Source organism: Lepisosteus oculatus, chromosome 20 (assembly GCF_040954835.1).
Source record: "Lepisosteus oculatus isolate fLepOcu1 chromosome 20, fLepOcu1.hap2, whole genome shotgun sequence".
Lineage (NCBI taxonomy): Eukaryota > Metazoa > Chordata > Actinopteri > Semionotiformes > Lepisosteidae > Lepisosteus > Lepisosteus oculatus.
This window is the reverse complement of record NC_090715.1, coordinates 517,644-539,094: the sequence shown is the minus strand read 5'-3', so window position 1 is coordinate 539,094 and position 21,451 is coordinate 517,644. Positions and strand designations below refer to the sequence as shown.

Sequence of the window (21,451 nt, the reverse complement as noted above, 5' to 3'; positions counted from 1 at the left end):
TCGCATTTCCTTTATTGCACTTATTTTAAAAAGTAAAATCAATTTTTTTTTCAGAACAGAAAACAAAGCAAACTGGTTGGACAGCTTGGAATTTATCATGCTTTACTATCCTTTTTTAACTAATATTAATGGTGTAAAGTTAGCACAAAATATTCTCTGACTATTTTCTTAAACCAAGTTTATTCAGTTTGTTCACTTTCTAATATAATTTTAGAAAATTAATCAAAACTGAAAGTTTTTTAACTTAAAACTTAAAGTTTTTAACATAAAAATAATTGTGTGGATTGATTTGGAAATACACGTTTTTTTTTAAAACAACAGTTTTTGGTTAAATCAAATTCTGACCCACTTACAGATAAATGACCAACTGCCTCTCTTTCCACTGTGAAGGACAGCTGGCAGGTAGGAAGTCAACACCAACTGACATGGATCAAATCTGTGATTCCCCTAAGATAGATTTTCAACATAACAGAAGAATCATCTGATATTATTTTAGGGGCTCTGCAATCTTTTTGTATTACTTCAGGTAAGCAGAACTTTAGTTCTGCAGTTTTCTATTTATCAGGTTTTTTTTTAGATTGAGAGGTATATAGAATGAACTTCAATCTGCCACCGATTTGTGCCTTGGGGTGCCCCTTGCCCTTAGTTACCTGAGCTACATTGAGAGCGCCTGAGTGTCTGCTATCTTTGGCAAGGATGGGGAGTCAGTCTAGCAGACCCAGCAGATGGTGAGGCCCAGTTCTTCTTCAATAAAAGGCCTCCTACTGGCTATTGAAGGTGATACAGGCTGCAATGCCTAGAATGAGAGGACCTAGAGTGATTTGTGAACCATGTATGGGCACTGTGGAAATATTTCCAGTATTTTATAATGGCCAGATGATATTCTGTGCCAGGAAGGGGAAAAGCAAAGGGCAGTCAGCCCCCGGTGTAATCTCTGGAAGGGGTGTGTAGCTCGGGCTGCTAGGAGACCATCTTGAGTCCTGTGAATGAACACTGCACAGCTGCACTGGAACAGTACTGGAGAGAGGCAAGAGCACCCAGGAGACATGGAAAGGGGAGTATCTTACACAGAAGGATTTATCCTGGATTAGATTCATATAATTAGATGTTATGACCTTGAGTTGTTGGCAGCCATAAGGTACCTGGATTAAATTATATGATAAAAATCAAAGACAAAATTAATTCCTCAGAAGCACTACATGTGTAGGTCACAATTTATGTAATTGTAATGAAGGGCTGGTCAATGCCTTTGTTGCATGTCCTCCTAGGAGGTGTTCCATACCTGTACATACATTCTTATAAACCTGTTCCACACCACTGACATTCAGATTCATCCACCCATCACCATTTTCCATCATCCCAGAGCACACATAAAGAAAAGAACCTTATGTAGCATACTGATCTTCACTTGACATTATTATTGTTAATTGTGTATTGAATGTTGTCTTTTGTTCTTGTAGTTTTGTGTTCATATGTTTGTTGTTGTGAATCTACAATAATTAATCATTGCTAGGTTGTTGTATCTTGTCTCTTGTCTGTTCTACCATTCTGTGTTGATTACAGATCCTGACCATCCTTGGTTCAAACTATTTCTTACCTGTCCATCAGGTGGAGCCAGGGGCGGAGTTTCGGGTGCTTAACCTGACACTCATGGTGTAGATATCACAGTTCTATGTGGCAATAAACTGAAAAAATAGTATTTCTTTAATTCTGGAACCAGGAAATCTTTGCTCTGTATCTTTAGCTATTTTTCTCATGTGCCTTATTGAAAATAGATTTTCTGATTCTCCAACCCATGTGGAAACTGAAACTTCTTATGTGGTATCTAGTGTTCATCAACAGGAGTAAGCAGCGCCATCCTCTGCTTGTGGAAAGGATGCTCCAGAAAGAACTTGCTCCTGTGTCCATGTGGCATTCTCAAACTGATCAGAACTCTGATCAGAACTCTTCCAAGTTCATGTAACTTCACTCTACAAAAGTCCACCACTGTGAAAGAATCAACGCTGTGTTTTGATAATGGTCCTAACCAAGCAGGCTAGATGGCATATCCTCCTCTGTTCTTTAACTGTCCTTGTATTCCTATTTAACTACTGTCCCCTTTGAGTTGAAAGGGAGCTGTAAGGTAGAAATGAAAGTCTAAGCACCCATGAAGTGCTTTGTGGGCTGCATGCAGAGTGAGACAGACTGTTGCGTCTGTGTTTGTGTTACTGTATCTGGTGGGCAGGAGGATGAGCTCATCTAGAGGGTCTCCTGTAGAGGAGTCTGTGAAGACTAAGAGCAGACTCACTCCCAACTGTCCTGGAAAACCCTACCCTCAAACATCTGGGGAGATTACAGGTTTCTTAATCACTGTTTGGTCTAAACTCTCCCCTGGCCCCAAACCCCACACACACTTCACTTCTGCATACTCAGCACACTCAAATTTAAATCACCCTTACAGCTCTGCCATAAAGACATTTCTTGATTCCCTTTTTTTTTATTCAGTGTTCCTGCCCCTAACCCTCTTGAGAAATTGGAAAATAAAACAAATCATCTCCTATTAACTGTCAGAATTTTAATCACGGAATTGTTTTGCCATGTGAAGACAATGTTTAATTTTAGAATTATAATTTATCTGTTTTGTTTAAGACATTTATGTTCCTGTTTTCCCCCATTAGTTTCAGCTTGCCTCTTGCACAATTGCAATTTTTTGATAACAATGATCACTCATTCATTCTCTGCTTAACAGCAGTACTATTTCAATTTATGTGTATCAGGGAGGTCAGAGCCTTTTTATTGAGTTGTTGCAGGGATGGGCAGTTCGTCAGTGTGTCCTGAGTCTGAGGGCATAGTCTGAAGACACTGTAACAGATCAGACAGGTGGTTCTCTGTTAGAGGACTTAAGGAGAAAATTATGTAAATCCTGAAACATTGGTGTACAATAACTTTGAAAACCCATATTGTATAGAAGCTATGTGTCCTGCACACTGATCTGACACTGCATTCCTGCATAAAGTTGTGTTTATGCCAAAGCCAAATCTTTCTGGAGATTAAGTAAGGTCACTTTAAGTAAGGTCATTTTAATAACAGCTCTTTTCAGCAATAAAATAAACTACAAAAGGCAGTTTCCATTGAAACATCTGCAGGCACATTTGCAGAGAAGATTTACAGATCAGATATACAGTCCAGAAACAAGTACAAAGTCATTTTAAAATTAACTATCACATATAGTAATGTTTCTGGCTCTGTAATGCCATCTGCTGTATGTTCATATTAAACACTGTTTAGTTCATGTTGTATCCAGGAGTGTCCATTCCTGAACTTGTGGGAAAATTCCAAAAGCCTACTTTTCTAAGAGGAGCACAGATACGCTGAATTAACATAAACAAGATCTATCAGCAGAGCTGAGTGGTATGTTGGGTCTTTCAATTTTAGTTAAGACTGCACTGAAGGTTTGGTAGTAAAACAATTGCATAGTAGAAGATGGTGACACTTGAAGGTCAGAAGTGGTGTATTTGATCTCTTAAGCAACGTTTCAGATGTTTTTTAGACCTCTGTCGCTTGTTGTCTTTACCCCTCCTCAGGTCGTCTCTGAGCCTGAGCTGCCTACCACCCCATGTGACTGTCTGTTCTGACTCTCGTCCGTGGGACTAGTCCCAGTTCATCATCGCTGTGTTTATGGGGGACAAAATACACCATATAAAATGACACTTCTTGATTATGGTCACTCAGAGGCATGATTGCTCTCACACTGGCTAAGGAGATATATCATCACCAGCACTTACCAGCATAAGCTTTGATCTAAAAAATTGTTTATTTTTCAAATGTTATTCAAACATTTGCAGTCTGCAAAAGAAAGTGCAGGGTAACATCAGGACCTCAGATATAGCTTTAAATAACAATTGCTTTTTAACAGTTCATCTCATATTATACCGCACTTCATGCACGTCAGTGCATGTTGTAAGACCATTAGTAGGTACAAATAATTATATTTCTTACTATTTCCAATAATTTGCTTTGGACTGTGTAAATAAATGCAATACCAAAACACAGTTACAGTATATGAATGGCAGTTGACAGAGACTACAGTCATAGTGTTTAGTGGACTATAATATGTTTTTTTTTTTTACTGAGCACATTGAGAAAATGAGCTTTAAGCCAGTAATTGTGTTAAAAGGAAACTCAAGGTTTGTCATGTATGAAGGCAAACCCTTCTTCTAACCTTCTGAACTGAATTCAATCCCTACTGGCATCCATTCACACAGTGAATTAGACAGTCTAATCTACTAATGCTGCTAATCATTGAGCACATCAAGAACAAAGCCTGGCCCTGAGTGTAAAGCTCTGTCTGTTTTGTGGGTTCAGTCTTGATTTCCTGACCTCGTCAGGAGCCTCTTTCAGCTGAGGCCATGAGTCTATGGCATGAGGGCTGTGCGCTGGTTGCTGGAGAGGGAGTGCTCAAGATGCTTTGAGATACTCAGGTATCTTCCTAGCACATGATCTCTGCCCCTCTCTCTAGCACTTCCTGCCCCTGGGGCCGGACTGGGGAGGATGAAGGCAGATGTGCACAGCCAGTGTCTGGACACAGGCAGGCCCTCCAGCGGCATAGAGCACTCACCATGGCGTGTTGTTTCACAGCAGGATGTGGAATCTGAAGTGGTGTACGAATCTGCCAAAGCTTTATTATGGTTTAATGAGTTATAGGAAAGATCTGAAGTTGCAGTTTAAGAGTCTGAGGGTCAGGGAGGAAGAGGGATTCATATTTTAATTAAAGCATTCCATCACATCCCCTTCACCTTGATTAATATCTCTATTGTGTCAGGTCTTAGGCCAAGACAAGCAGAGCAAGGTACTATTTCTCATACACTGAGACAAACCATAAGAAGCATCTGAAGAAGTCATTTAGATAAAATATGTTATGCAGACGACATGCTAAGAGTTTAAGGATCTTTAAAAAATATTGACATAGAAATGTTCTGTGTGATATGCTTTTTAACCATTTTCACCTTTCATCTGAAGCTGTACTGTACCTATGTGAGGACCACAAGGTCTGTTGTAATTCTGGCTGATTTGGAGTGCACTCTGTTTTTGTTGCTGCTGGGGTTTCTGCAGTTTTGAAGTTTTCTGAAGTCAAAACCTGCATGAGAAAGAGAAGATTGTGCGAAAATAAGTCGGTCATTGAGAGAAGGAGGACGGTGTAAACCTAGTTTCAGGATGAGTTTAGTTTCTGTTGTCTTTCTGCTATGGGAGTTGTGAATCCCTTCTTTAAGAACAGAGACAGAGATATCAGTGTGATCATAGACGTCTGAAGTGAAATGAGAAACTATGGGCTTGGAGAAATCTTTAATCTTCACAGCCCTAACATGTTCTCTGAAGCGGTCGCCTAGTCTCCTTCCTGTTTCACCAATGTAGATAGCTGGGCATTTTTTGCAGGAGATACACTACATGAGGTTGCAGGAAGTGCAGGATGTTGTCTGGGTGATCCAGAATTGACCTGAGGGGCCCTGAATGAGCGTGTTGTTAGATATGTATTTGCAGGTGATGCAGCGAGTTCTGTTGCAGGGGAAGGTGCCTGGTGGGGATGATTGCCGAGTGCGGTCACTGTGAACCAGAAGTTTACATAGATTGGTTGGTCGATGGTATGAGATGATTGGGTGGTTAGAAAAAAGGATACTGTTGGAGGGATCGCCCTGTAGAATGGAGTAGTTGTTAATAATGGTCCTGGGGATAGAAGGCATGTTAGAGTGGTAGGGAAGCTCCAAAGGAATGTGGTTGTGAGACCGGGAGTTCCTCATCGAGTTGATGATCCCAGGGCTGTTTTTGCCCCAGGTGAGGGCCCTTTCAATAACATGGGTGGGGTATCCTCTGTTGATGAAAAACAAAATACATTTTGAGTGCTTGGTTCTGGAAATCCATGTCGTCACTGCAGAGTCAATGTAGCCTGCGGAACTGTGAAAAAGGGTCTGGTGTGTTTTTGGTGTGAGTGGGATGAAAACAGCTGTACAGGAGATAGCTGTGTGAATCTGTGGGTTTGTAATAGACTGAGGTTGAGAGTTGTGGATGGTTAACAGATATATTTATGGCTAGAAACGGTGGAAGATATGTTAACTGTATATTTGAGTGACGGGTGAGAGTTAGTGAATTGATGCAGGAAGTGCTCTGGTAATTAGGGCATGTAGCAGCACCGACGCAGCCATCGATGTATTGTTAGTAGAGGTCAGGGACAAAGCCAGTATAGGAAGCAAAGAAGCGTTCTTCTGCCCAGCCAACAAAAATATTGGCATATGAACTAAATATACCAGTTATGGTTTTGGAGTGATTATATGATAAAAAAACACTGTTGTCTGAAACCATAAATGAGGTAAGGTGGAGGAAACCTTTTCATTTTGCTCATTGAGGCTTTTACATTTACTGAAGAACCACAAGTGAAAATTAATCTAAACAGATTTTTGATGGGAATAGTCTCAACACTTAAAAATGGCTGGAATGCTTGAGTGGCTCATAAAACACATACTGATTGCCAAGATAAGATTAGTACTTAATTTTGCAATTTTCATCAATTTCATATATCTAATGTGCAGTAGAGATCATTTGCAAGTGCAAAATAAGTAAATGTTATTCAAATACAACACCACATTTGTTATTCATTTACATGAACCTGTTTTTGCTCTTCATGTGAATGTATTTCAACTCTGTCTTAATTGTTGATTTTAGCCAGTCCTGTCCTTTCTGGTCAACACTGGCAAGCTCCTTCTCAGAAATGTGTTCAGCGTGTCGCATGTTCCATAGTGATTGTGCCCTCAGACACGCAGCTGTGCAGCGTCGGAGAGAGTGAGTTTTATTTTTGGATTAATTGCTCACTTGTGAAGTGACATTTTTTCTAGATTGCTCAAGTGCTGAGAGACTTGCTGTTGCATTAGAAATAACTTGGCCCTGGAATCTGCCAAGAACAGTTTCGCAGCAGTCAAAACATAAAGTGCAAGAATGAAACTGGAGTAAACACTACAGCACTCTTTCTGCTTAATTAAGTAATCAGTGCAGCCAGCAAGCTGAACAATTCTAGTAAACAGATTTGAGTCTGAGTGCTGGAAAGATTTAAAGAGTGTTGAGTTTCCATAGGAAAAAAGAAACAACATGATATGGTTTGAGTTACCTGTGCATTAAATAAATGAGGTAAAAAGATCCTTGCAACAGAGAGATTTTTTTTTCCATTCTGAGAATGGATGGTCCTTAAGGGAAGAAGAGAGATTGTGTTTACCTCACTGATACTAAAGTATTGTACTATTAAGTCATAAATAGAAAAGAACACATTTTCTTGGCAGTTGTAGAAAACCTTGCAGGTGTCGTGAAGATTTTTTATCTGTAGCTTTAATTCAAGGATAATTCTGCAAGGTAAGGTTGAAGATTGAATTTCCACCTTGAAAATGAAATCTCAAAGGTCTTATCTTTCACCAGCAGGTTCTTTGTGCCCACTACTGAGTTTATTAAGGGCAGATGAAAGGTGACTTATAGCACTGGGCAAAAGTGAATGGCTGCACATCTTTAGGACAGTAATGTCCTCTACAAAAAACCATCTGCCACACAGTTAATCTCTCTGTAAACAGTGCACCATCTAAAACTCACACCTCTGAAGCCCATTGACTTTGTTTAGCTAGGGACAGTAATCTGCATAAAATTATTGTTTTTTCAAGAATCGTTTTATCTTCATAGACCGAAAGTACACATCAAGAAAATTATCTTGTGGTGAAAATGTTTCGTGTGTTTCCTATTGAAAATATTGTTTTGTGTTAAACGCTCTCCACACTGAAAGTTGCCACAGAGAAGACCAGAGGGGTGTGTTGATTTTAAACACAGTGTAGCCACCCAGTTTACACAACTCTTTGCTAACCGCAGAAGCAGCGGGAACAGGAAAAGCAAGTGTAAGCATGGACTGTTTGGGTTTTGCTGGTCTGTAGCGCAGTGGTGTACTGTATACTAAATTCACAGTCACACAAGGCTGGGTTACACTCAAAAAATGAAAATCCCAAGATCCTCAATATCAGGATAAATATTGATCTAGACATCACTGTTCTTGGGGTATTGACTGTGAAAGTCAATACAAGTTAGAGCATGAGCAGCAGTCACATAAGGCTTGGTTCTATGCCATAGAGAAGAAGCAGATGGTTTTCTCTGATGATTGATATTGTACCAGTTCTCTACACTTATCACACTGGAATATTTTTTTAATAATTAATAAATTGGATTTAATATATAATTAGAGATCATAATTATAAATATGTAATAAATATATTAGCCTTTTGGTCTTGAATACCAGTCTATATAAAAGCTCAGGTCCCAGGACAGAACCGTGCTTCGATTATTTTTCGTTAATATAGTGAGTAAACAACCCTTCAGAGCTCAGGCTTACTGAGATTCCCCATTCATACACCAATGATCATGATCACCGTTGATTGCCTGATTCATGTTTAATAGAGCATGAAGGTAACGCTTGCCAGATTTCCACTGAGATACAGAGAGGCAAGGTTCTATTGGGATTGCTGAGAACTCAAGCAGAACAGAGAATATGATGCCTTTAGGACAACAATTGCTCTCTACGTTTGGACATGGCCAAACGTGGAGAGCAATTGTTGTCCTAAAGGCATCATATTCTCTGTTCTGTTTTCCAAGAGCAGGGCTTTCATTGTGCAGATCATTATGTTGATCATCACTAAATGCATGTACAATACCAGGGCTCTGATCTCACTTCCCAGATAAATCAAGCCAGATAAGAGAGAATTGATTCACATAGCTCTTGAGTTTCCAGATTCTTTTGTTTTCCGTTGTCATTCTAATGTCATAGCTGTCTTGTACCCTCTTGATAAACCACTTTAGTTTTGAATTTGGTTGCTGAGTCATAACTTTCTTGTTTTGAGAAAAAAAGAAACATTTTGCAGTTAACAGATAGGAGTTGTACAAACTGTGAAAAATAATGTTTGAAGTGCATCCAAAGTTTCTGGATAAGGCATTTTAGTAGTAAAGCTTTGATGTGAGTTATGAAAAGATTTTGTGCAGGATCAGAGCTTGTCAGATCTTCTTGCATAATTCCAGTTAATTCCGTTCAAGCTTTATTGTCTCCTAGATGAAATTTATTTTACAGCACAGTCAAACACAACACAATGACAAATAAACATCACCAAAAGGGAAGAGAATACAATAGTGTTACAGGACATAAGAAAGAAGAGACAAGGTAGTGACTCTGCATTGTTTAAGAGTGCAATTGCAGTGGGAATGAAAGATTTCCTGAGTCTGTTGGTTTTACACCTGGGGCACAGAGGCATCTCCCAGATGGGAGAAGTGTGAATTCGCAATGGAGGGGGTGAGATACAAACTCCCTGATGCTTTTGGCTTTCTAAGTCACCCTGTTTGTAAAGGATACTTAAGTTCATTTGATTATTTTCAATTATTTTGCCACTTATATTCACTAATTTACCCAGCCTATTACAGTTACTGGTACTTATACTGCCAAACCAGCAAGTGAAGCAGTATGTTCAGACACTTTCAATGAATGATTTGTAGAAAAGTGTAAGAATAATTTTATCTACCTTAACGTAGCTGAGTTTCCTAAGAAAGAAGAGTCTCTGTTGGCCTTTTTTATAGATAGTGTCACAACATTTGTCACATTTTAGTTTTTTGTCAATCACCAGTACCAAGTACTTATATTCAGGTGGGTAGCTGCGTCAGCATGCGTAGGCTGCAAAGGAACAAGTAATAGGTTTATTCCATGCTGAAAAAAAAGAAGAAGGAGAACACAACGTTTCGGCCGTGGAGCCTTCTTCAGGTGTGAGAGAGACAGGGCAGTAGGCAAAGGTAAAGTAGCGGGAGAACAAAGGTTGGGAGGGAGGAGGAGTGAGAGGCGGGAGCAGGGGAGAGAAGCGGGCAAGTGGCCCAGGGAGGAAGAGAAGGTATGACGAAGAGATCTAGAAAAAGATTTGGAGGAAGGCATAGTGGGTCGCAGCAGCTGTAGGCGGTAGTAGTTCAGGTGGGTAGCTGCATAAGCATGCGTAGGCTGCAAAGGAACAAGTAATAGGTTTATTCCATGCTGAAAAAAAGAAGAAAGAGAACACAACGTTTCGGCCGTGGAGCCTTCTTCAGATTGAAGTACTCTGAGAGTTTCTGTGCAAGAAACAGTGGTTGTATTGTACTGAAAGCAGAGAAGTCAGTAAATAAAATCCTTACAAAGGTCCCTGGTTGGTCCAGATGTTGATAGACCAGATTTAACAATGTGTGTATTGCATCATCTACTCCCTCCTTTCCCTGTATGCAAACTGCAGGGGGTCGATGAGGGCTTGTGTGCTCTTTGTGATGTGTTGCTTCACTATTCTCTCAAGTGTTTTCATTGGGAGAGATGAGTGGACAACTGGCCTGTAGCTGTTAAGGAACAAGTAATAGGTTTATTCCATGCTGAAAAAAAGAAGAAAGAGAACACAACGTTTTGGCCGTGGAGCCTTCTTCACCTGAACAAGGCTCCACGGACCTTTGTAAGGATTTTATTTACTGACTTCTCTGCTTTCAGTACAATACAACCACTGTTTCTTGCACAAAAACTCTCAGAGTACTTCAATCTGAAGAAGGCTCCACGGCCGAAACGTTGTGTTCTCTTTCTTCTTTTTTTCAGCATGGATCAAACCTATTACTTGTTCCTTTGCAGCCTACGCATGCTGACACAGCTACCCACCTGAACTACTGTAGCTGTTAAGGCCACTAGACTTTACAGTTTTAGGAATAGGAATAATTATGGATTTCTTCCTCAGAGAGGGAATGATCTGTAAGTTTAAGGACATCTGGAAGAGAAAAAACTAAAAATATTGCAGAGCTGATCTACACAAGATTGTAGGACCATACCACACACATTATCATTACAATGTTATAACTATCACAAAATAGAGGAATAATGATGCAGGAGGGACTCCTGTTATGTTTTGGTTTTAAGATTGTAGAAGATTTAGATGAGCTTCGGTGGGTATTTGATAGCAGAAATTCAGGGTTGTGGGGGAGCCTATCCCAGCAAACAAAGGGGCACAAGGCAGCTACACCCTGGACTCGACCCAGTGCATCGAAATGCAGACACACACATTCTCACCAGGACCAATTTCGCCAGAAGCTAATTAACCTACTAGTATGTTTGTTTTTTTTAACTGTGAGAGCACCCAGAGGAAAAACATTGCGAACATTCAGAGAACTTACAAACTCCACAAAGTCAACACCCAGGAGCTGAACCCAGATCCCCAGCAATGCAAGGTAGCAATATTAACCGCTCCTCCACTCATGTTAGAAACCATTGAACCTGAATATTATATTTTTTCCAGTATTATTTATGTCTGGAAACAACACAGCTAAAGTGGTTTAAAGCTACAAATTATGTTTGATTCCTAGTATGAATGGGCTCTGAAACATATGCAGGAGAGTTTCACAATGTACAGCACAGAGGTGTGATTTCTGATGCCAGTGTTTTCCAATGGGAGACAGATTAGTCAATCAGTTACATGGAGGGTCTGCAGTGCTGCAGTTCATGCAGGTCTCTCTGTGTTATTCTGTCTCTATCAGTAAGGCCTTTCAGGCGTGTTCTGTTAGTGCAGTCAGTAAAGCAAAACAATGTTTCAGAGAAAGAGAACTCGTGCTCTCAGAGCAGTCATTGCATTTCAAATTGTACTATTTATATAGTCACTGATGTAAACATTTACACATTACTGTTTTCCAGAACTATCCCACATCCAAGTACAACCAGTGCTCTTTTGTTGTCCAGAGATGTTTCCTGTTCCAAACTGTGCTTCACCTTTTCCACTTGCTCTGTTGATCATGTATGATTCAGATACATACTTAGAGCACCAATAACGTTACAAATATTTTTGATGTTCTGGGACTCTTCGCAGATGTTTAGATTATCTGAAAGTGGTAACAAGGGGGGGCTAGGAATGCATGAGTATGTGTGAGGAGGATATTCATGATCCATCAAAACTGAATTGGTTTCTCACCGGTTAGGGTGAGGTTTGAGATTTAAATTTTAATTAACTGATAAGCATTGCTTTTAGGTTCCAAATATGCTGACAATGAGTAGGAGACGCCCCCAAAAACTGTGCTTTCTCCCTTTCTGCATGCTTTTTCTAGAGAGTAGTGCAGTCCAGTTTGTGTGGTGTGCTGTAAATATTCTCTGTCTTCAGGTTAAAGATTCCTTAATTGTCTCTAAGATGAAAGCTCCCCTTGCTTTCAGCTTAAATAAAGCTCCCTTCCAAATAAAATCAGAGCGCTGCCTGAACGTCTTGTAAAACAGTCTGATATGGAGCAATCTGCAGCATGTGCCCTATAATAACCTATGGAAGAGCAGAATGGTTAAAGCAGCTGAACATGGAAACTACAGAATACAAAAAATTAGTGAGAGGAACTTGGGGTTTTGAGCCCTAAACTCTAAACTTACACAGGTGTCCCTCGTTCCAGCCACTGTGGGAGATAAGCTATCCACTACAATGCTCTAAAATCCATATTGAAATTCCAATAGCTCATCTCCATATATGCATCTTAAAGTAATACTTTTATTTAATTTGGGTTACTAACTTCGAAGTAATGCTTTGCAATGCCATTCAGGCCTTACAGGTTATAAGTAATGGCAGCGCTTACCTTTGGAAGAGGCCTGTGCCAGGAGGTCAGTCCTGTACCTCCTGTGCCAGCTGAGAGGGTCCTACAGCCACTGCCTGCCTGTCTGAATCAGTCAGGCAGGAAACAGGCTTGTCACACAATAGCGCAGGCAGTGAAGAAAGTCCGGAAATGAAGATTAATCTCTCTTATCTGACAGAATGAGGTCTACTGCTGAATTCCACATGGGTATCAATCACTTCAAAATTGCATCTGAGTTTTCAACATGCGGATGATTACAAGGAGTGTATTTTTGATTCTACAATTACTCTCTCATCTGAAATGTTTATTTCAAACTTACCATTTTTTAATACATAAATAATACTGATAAGAAACAGGGTTTTTTAAAAACAATATGCAATGTTTTTTTATTACTCTAAGTCATACTGGATGCACCTGTTCTTTAAATAAGCACATTATTTTTAAAACATCCAAGTGCTGTCTGTTCTAGTACACACAGTACATCCTACCGCTGGATTAATGGGAAATGGCTTTTTAAAGGATCTTTGTTTTCAGAATATTATAATGTGCTTCAGCAGACACAGGCTTTTATCTAAATATATTTCACATATGTGCCACAAATACAGAGTGTATAGTCCTGCAGCAGAAGACCAATTAATAAAGTTTAAAATGAGCTTGAATGAGATGTTCTTCATGATGAAGTGTAAAAGAATGAATAAGGACATAAGAATGTTAATGAACAAAAAGCCTGGTTTTTAATCCACAATTTAGAATATTTCTTTCTAATGTAGAAATATTTGCTTACCTCCATTAAAGAGAAACAATGGGAACAGGCAGTATAAGAAGTATAATCTGTAAACCTTTTTATTATTAAAAGGTTTATGTTTATGATATTTTATTACTTTTAAATTATTTTATATTGTTATTTTATTATGTTTAAGTTATTGTTTAAAGTTTAATGCAATTATTTTCTTTTTCCTTTTGCTCTGCTCACTCCCTTGTGTTGTTAGGCTGAAGTCTTTTTGAAGCAGAGGATGCACTTTGCTGTTGCTGTTTTCCGCTGAGTTTTGTAACACCAGCACAATACTAATCTACTGGCACAACTGAGCCAAACAGAGACTCTGCGGGGGCAGGCTGGGTATTTTAAAATTACATTACCTGAGCTGTGGGGCATGACATCACATTTCTTGGGAAGAGCACCAATTCACAGGAAACACGCTTGGCTGGAAAAATAAATGTGTACTCTTGCTTTATATTTTTTAATTATTTTACAGCACTCCATATTGTCACGATTATAGTTCCCCCTCCTTAAGGGTGCTCCAGCCCTATCACTCAAGACTTTATTCCATGCACCTGCTCCCTATTCCCTGCCCACCTTAAAAGCCAGGCGCTGACGCTCTTCCGGGCTCTGCATCTGATTTCCATATCGTGCGAGTCCTGGTCCCGTTAAGGTTTTAACCCCTGTTCCTTGTCCCTGTCCGCCGGTTCCGACCCGGTCTTCGTGGTTTTTAATTCTTGTTCTGATGGATCTCCTGGTTTTGGACTTACTCGTGCGCTTTGGATTTTCCCTAAGGATTACTCTTGGATTGTTCGCCTCGGCCACACCTCCCCCGTGCACCAGCGCACCTTGGACACGCCCCCCCTGTCTTCAGCCCCGTTTTCCTGCATGACGTTTCCCCAGTGTTCCCCCACTTCGTCGGATTGTGTCGTCCGCATAGGGTCCGGAAAGAACTGTTCGTTACACTTATGCCCTTTACTGATAAAACAAAAATGAATTATAACATAGATCTTTTAATTTCAGTTTTTAATTTTTTACTTTTTATTTTGGGTTCACTTACTGCTGACAAAGCAGCAGGTGGACTGTGGTTCTGGAGTTTAATGGGTTCATTCAGAATCAAACCCCATGGAGCCTACACTGTAGTAGTACCAGCAGGTATGCCAGGGTGACCGGAGAAACTCAGGAATTTTCCATGTGGAGTTAGTGGCACAGAGATCTTTTCTCAGTGCCAGCAAAGTGCACTTTGAAAAAAGTTTGACTCCTCTGTGTTGTATCTGGACAATTTACAGAGGGGTCAGAGTGTTCTCAAGTTTGTATTTTTCAGTGCTTTGTGTGGGAGATGGCATGCTGTATGATCCATTCCTGCGCCGCTGGCCACAGTCTGTGAACTGTTGGCCATTCAGTGTCCAGTTGAAGAAAAGCTGTGGCTTTGAACTGTGGATCAAAACTGGGACTTTCTGCCACAGAGCAACTCCTCTCCATCAGTCCTGCTGTGTCCAGCTGTGTTTAGCAACATATCTGGGGTGCTGAAGTCTGCTAAGGCCTAGCGGGTGTGAGGAATGAGGTTGACATTTCTTCACAAGCTCACAAGAATACACAAAAACCCACAATCATATTCCTTTTAAGCATTCTTGTTCTCTTTAGATCTCAGCTGGTGTAGAAACGGAAGATGGTAACAATTATTCTGAACAGTTTATGCAGCATTTGTAGTTTTCCATTCATTAGTTTATGTGCAGAAAATAGAACAAATCTGTTTTTTATGAGATATCACAGTTTAATATCTTTACGGTAGCCTGTTTCCTGAGAGTAACAGAAACCACATAATGTCTTTTTTCAGTAACCTGGCAATTAGAATGAATAATAGGAGTCATAAAATTGCTCTTTTTAAATGTTTGAACATTTAACAGATGGTATGCAATACAATTTATCAGATTATACTGGAAAACACGTGTTCAATCAATGTCCTGATCCTTTCCTGACTCCATACTCTGTCTGTTGTAGAGATGTTCTTTGACAACATGCTTTTGTTATGCATAAAATTGCATAAGAAATGGACTGATTGCTGGTCATCTGTCATAGCAGTCACTTTACATGTTTGATAATGCAGCACCTCTAAAGTGGGAAGACCACAAAGATCTTAACCTTGAACTTTTCTCCTGTGTTTTTTTTCTTTTCTGAGCTGCAGCCCAACAGCAACTTCCTTTGAAGTCAAATTAACTTTTTTATTTTAACCGGTTTTATTTCTCATATCAATTGAAGTTAACTGACATGCCCTCTAGGATTTATAAGGCTGCCTTATCTCTTGAAGGAGTGAGCCAGTAGGATGCCTTGGGAGGCGAGAGTGCTGAGCCATAATGTGTAAACAATCAGCAAACACACACATCTTTGTTGTTCCAAAACAACAGTGACACCCACATATTGATGATTACTATCAGGTCTCAACATAGAATTTTGGCTGATAGAAAAACTGTCTTTTATAAAGTCTCCACTTGTGTTTTAACATGGCTGAATTCAGCAGAAATGTACCAAGATGTAATGCAGAACAGATGATTTAAAACCAGTTTTAACAGAAGACAACATTTTCTTTTATACTCCTTTATTTCTGTAAAACAATTTACTGCATCCATTTCTGGTTCAACCCATTAATCATCTTTTGACCACCAGGAAAAGAAGAAATACCATTATGTTTTAAAAATTCAAAGGGTAATGTGTAATGGGTGTTGGGATTTTAAAAACATTTAATTCCAAGAAATCAGTGAATTAATTTAAACTGTTAGTTTGCAATGCTTTAGAAGTGCACTGTAAGAAGGCAGTAGGTTCAGACTACATGGAGATCTTTGTCTGAACCACATTCCCCAGAATGCTGTGGGAATGAGCGCCTTCTTACAGAAGAGCTATTGGCAACTGCATGGGACACCTTTACTTGCAGTACCACAGCATTGCCTCTTATGACTACAAGCCTGTTTATTCCTTAAAACCACTAATCTTCCTAGAAGGATTATTTTCCAACAGACTGTGAAATGGATTAAAAAGCAAGACATGACTGTGCTTTATAGTGTACCTAGTATTGATAACCGGCAACAGTTACAGACAGAATACTTAAGCTGGTATGAACCAACAATTAATTCTGGGAAAACGTCCATTATTGTAATAGATATGGTAAAACCTGGACTTTATTGAACTTTATTGTAGCACACTACTAGCAAATTACTGTATGGTGTGGGCTTGTATTCATCCTTAAGTGTGACTGTTTAATCACATTTCCATTGGTCACAATTGTAGCACAATTGTCAGTTTCTTCGAATTCCAGCTGGACCTCCTTCACTCTGCTGATGTTGCCCTCTGTAATGACAATTGTCCAGCTGCAGACCAGATGCTCAAAAAGTAAATTACACATTCATCACAGAGGGGAAAATATTGTGCACTGGACCTCCACTTCAAAAGACTGTGACAATAATGGCAAATTGTGACATCTGAGTCATAAACATCACCAGCAGGGCAGTTTTATAGGCATCAGAGGCATTGAGGGAAGGACAAAGGTCACTTTTAAATGTAACTTCTATTGGAATAATTAACTTTTATTTTACCCTTCTAGAAATCTTTGCAATTAGTCCACACATTAAAAAACAGTTTGCAAATGTGAAGAGGCCCATCTAGCTCATTTGATTTAAATAAGCTAGATGAAGTAATTTAAAAAACGAAAGAAGATGGTTGGTAAAGTTTCTGAGGATCTGAAGAAACATGTATTCACCACCATCTGTCTTAAACTTGAACACATTCAGGTTTTCTTTTAACAAACCAGATTGTTTTAGAGAGCATATTAATTTAGGTCAACAATGTTTTATCAGAAGTTATTACATTAATGACTTGTTTACTTTAATGATTTGTTTTTCTGTTTGAGTCTATCCATGGATGGGCTGGTATAGGTATTGTATGTTTTTCTTGTCTTGTGTGGGACAAGCCTGCATCAGTCTCTGGTTTTCCTCTTCAGAATGGAAATGCTGAGGCAAAAGGCCAGCAGCTTGTAGTAACATTCAATTGAAACAGTTGTTCTTAGATTAGGAGCATGTAGCCAGGAAAAGTAACACATAAATCCTTTACATTTGTTTTGGCTGCAGGAGAGATTTTAAAAAGCTGAGACCTGGGTTTTAGCTGAAAAGCACGTCACTGTGGGCACATTCTCTACACTGGTGGGAACAAGATGTCCCATGGCTCTGCTGAACGTCCACCTTTCGCCTTTTTCTGACTACTAAGTGAATCACAAAGACTTCACGGGTTTTCATTTGCTTGTAACACTTATTTTCCTTTACTTGGTAGCACTAATTGAACATAATGCAAAATCTCTCTTGTTGTGTAATTAACAACAATTACAGCTAGGTTGCAGTAGGTGCTGAGGTTATTTTTTTAGATCCACTCTGAAGCACATACTGTACTGTATAGGGAGACGCCAGATGAACTGTAGTAATAGAAAGGATCTGTTAGCTCCCTGCAGAGATATTGGATTTCAATTTGAAATGCAAGACGTGTTGTTCTACAGCTCAATCTGTCACAGGCAATGAGGAATTAAAAATAACGGAGGCATTAACCACTATTGATGGAGAAAGAATCTGAGTAGGTGAGTGACAGAATTCCACTGCATTAGCCAAATCTGGATACTGAGAACATTCAGTACAGAATTTTTGGCAGAAGGCATTGCATTTATCTGAGCTATTACTGCGTGTGTCTATTAATGTGGGAGAGAGAGTATATACATGCTTGGCCAGATTCCATTATTTATTTTACCTTTTCTCAGAATTCATTGTACATTTCTTTCTGAAGATGTTAACTGCTATCTTTCTTGATCCCCTTCAGTAGTACACATTGATGAGTAAGATTTTGTCTGCTCTTTGATGCTAAAAAGTATATTTTTCCTGTCTCTAAGCACTGCAGAGCTTTCATCATCAGACACCTGCAACCACCAGAGAACTTTACTGGGGATTGGGTGGAATATTTTTCTCTGTCATGGAAAATTTAGAGTGTCAAATAACTGCAGAGAACTAAATACATTTACTATGGTACAGCATGGTAAAATCAGGATAAGGTGTAATAAGGCACAGTAAAGTAATGGTAAAGTAATGGTAAGAGCATTCTGGTAAAATAAAAACATAAGAAAGACTACAAATTTGTAGCTCATTTGGTAGCTGGAAGTTAATTGATCCAAGCATCTAAATGTCTTAAATGTGATGCTAAAACACACAATAAAACTGCATAAATGTCCTTAAGACTGACCTGGACATACCTCCATAACAGAAGCAGTGCTAGCACAGCAGAATGGAAGGGACAAAGGTCTGAGTGGCACTGCCAGAGAGATTGTGAACCCATTGATCTGTTACACCCAATCAACTCTTTGTGCATGCCTTCTTTCATTTTTTGCATCTTTTAGAAGCTTATTCAAGTCAGTAGTACCATCAGTGGGTGACCTTTTAAGCCACACCAGTATATCAGAACCATGCTGTGCTGTCCATTTCTCACCCTTCCAGCAATCTGACCCTAGACTTTCATTGGATTCATTCATTCCCAAACATTGAATTCTTTAGCTCATTTATTTGATCATGTGGGAAAAATGCTTCTTTATTCCTCAAAAGCTTTTCAGTTTATTGCCCTCAAAACACTCAACAGTGGTAATTGTTTTTGAAATTTCAGCATGATCTTCTGAATGGATTATACTGAGTCCTGCCACCTCCACCTCCTCCCCTTTTTAATGTACATTGACGTAAATTCAAGATTTTGTTTTCAAAGACAGTAATACTGGTAATTATTGTAACATTGGAAAGATCCCCAAAGAATGTCCAACATCAAATCCTCGATTAACACAGAAATCAGTATTAAATTTGTAAACAATAACTCTATTTATTGCTTTTGGCCAGTGAGGGTATGATTTGTTCCTTTTGTAACTCAGGCATGCCAATGATTTGCACTTCACGGATCTTCTAACTGTAATAAAAGATTTGCCAAGGTAGTGTTTGATGTCATAAAAAAGCAGAACCTTAAAGTTAGAGTTCAGCAAGAGTTCAGCTGCATGGGGAGAGTGCGGTGAAGTTCTTGAATCTTTTGGGCCTCAGAGTTACTTTACAATGTGGGGGAAAAGAGGAATAGAGATGATGACTCTGCTGTGCTCTTCTTTCTGGTTTGGACACGAGCAACACTGACTGAACCTTTCAGACAGCTGAAAAATAATGAACTAAATGTTAAAGAACAACCCCCCTTTAATAAGCTAGTTTTAGTTACATTTTATTTTTCACTCACAGGTTGCTGCAAATCAGCAGCTGTCTTGGAATGTGCCTGGTATTCCAGATAACAGATTATTTTTTATTATATTTGTTAAATCTGCCTTTTTATTTTCTTACAAAAGTCTGCCACTCCCTAAATGGGCCAAGAGAATGGATATAAAAAATAAATTCTAATTTGGGAAAATATTGTCCCAAAGAATGAAACTGAGACATGAAGCCCAAATATCCAGAATACTCTTATCTTATAAATCTGACTTTAGAAAGATGAGTCTTGTTCCAATACACATTGCCTACTGTGCTTCCATTGATTTCTCTCTCCACATCCTGAAAGGCAGCTGAATGTCGCTGTGGCTAAAAAAGCTCAGTACAGGTGAACACAGCCATGCAAAACACAATCCAGTGCTTACCATGATGGAAGCCTAATTGCTTGATCAGTGATCAGTGGTGGCTTATTTTGTTTTGACGCCTTATAAAACTTTTAGTATTCTTGAAAATCCTTCTAGTTCCCTTTGAGAAGCAGTACTGATGATCTACAGTTGAATATGCGGAGGCTCAGAGAAAATCACTTTTAGAGTGCTTTTAAAAGCATCAACAGTTACAGCACTGCAGAAAAAGGATCATTAAGAATGTTATCATTCAGTGTGGAAGGATTCCTGCGGTATTTTGACCTTAAAGAATAATCATTACAGGCTCTGCATCTGTCTCCCAGTTATCTGGCTGTGCTGCAGCTGTCTTGGACAAACATACAGTAAGCATTGCATGATCTACTTTTATAATGAAAGATAACAATTACAGTAAGTGAACTCTGCCATTTGTGATACTCCCCTGTAATCTGAAAGAAAGACATGAAATTTACCCAGGTTACATCTTTCTAGTGAGAATAACCTCTGGCTTTTTTTGTGCACGTTTAATACTCTCAACCTGATTCCTGGCTACCCGACCTTGTTTTTCCTCCAGCTCTGACTTCATCTCTTCTCTCGTTTTGGATTTGGATGCTCTCTTACTGACTTTTGTGATACCCGACCTACTGTAGCTCTTCTACTATGACTACGACTTTCAGCTTTTGCCCTTGGGATTTGGATACCAAACTGCCTACAGTATATAATCAGCACCACATAGGGTCCAACCAGGTACTCTAAACAACAACCCTGACAGGAATGCTGGCAGATACTGTACCACTGAATTTGTATGCTGTAGGCCTGGAATATGATCTGATTTGTTTACTTTCTTTCAAGTACATTGTCTCAGTGAAGAACATATAGTATAAATGTTGTGAGCATAATACTGTTCTGCCCTGGAATAACAGCTTGTTCAGTTTATCTGCACATTGGGCTCCTGGAATGTTTAATAACACGACACAGTGAGAGTCAGAGAGGGGATGCTCACAACATTTATATCAGACTGAACCTCACACAGCTGGGACAGGTTGACTTCAGAAGAATAAAAAAAAACTATTAAAAAGAAGATTGAAGGATTTTTACTGAAAAAGTAGAATCAAAGCAGACTTTGAGCTCAGTTTTTTTTAACAGAGAGCCAGAATATAACCATTGAACTATCATATGGACTGCTTTGGTGTCGTATTACTTAGAATACAGAATACTGTTCTGCCCTGGAATGACATCTTGTTCAGTTTATCTACACATTGGTCTCCTGGAATGTTTAATAACTCGACACAGTGAGAGTCAGAGAAGGGATGCTCACAACATTTATATCTCCCATTAACAGTAGCAACTGGCAATTGAAAAAGGATCTTTTATGATAACCATTAAAGACTTGGAAATTAAAAACATGAATCACA

General features: G+C 39.2%; 1 long non-coding RNA gene across 1 annotated transcript; it reads right to left on the bottom strand.

Moving 5' to 3' along the window:
- Window positions 1-2,000: 2,000 nt before the first annotated feature.
- Window positions 2,001-12,714, bottom strand: LOC107080038 (uncharacterized). Its single transcript, XR_001480935.2, has 3 exons — window positions 12,631-12,714; window positions 5,654-5,844; window positions 2,001-2,867 (listed from the first exon to the last, which is right to left on the bottom strand). It is a non-coding gene; the product is annotated as an uncharacterized lncRNA (long non-coding RNA).
- Window positions 12,715-21,451: the final 8,737 nt, after the last annotated feature.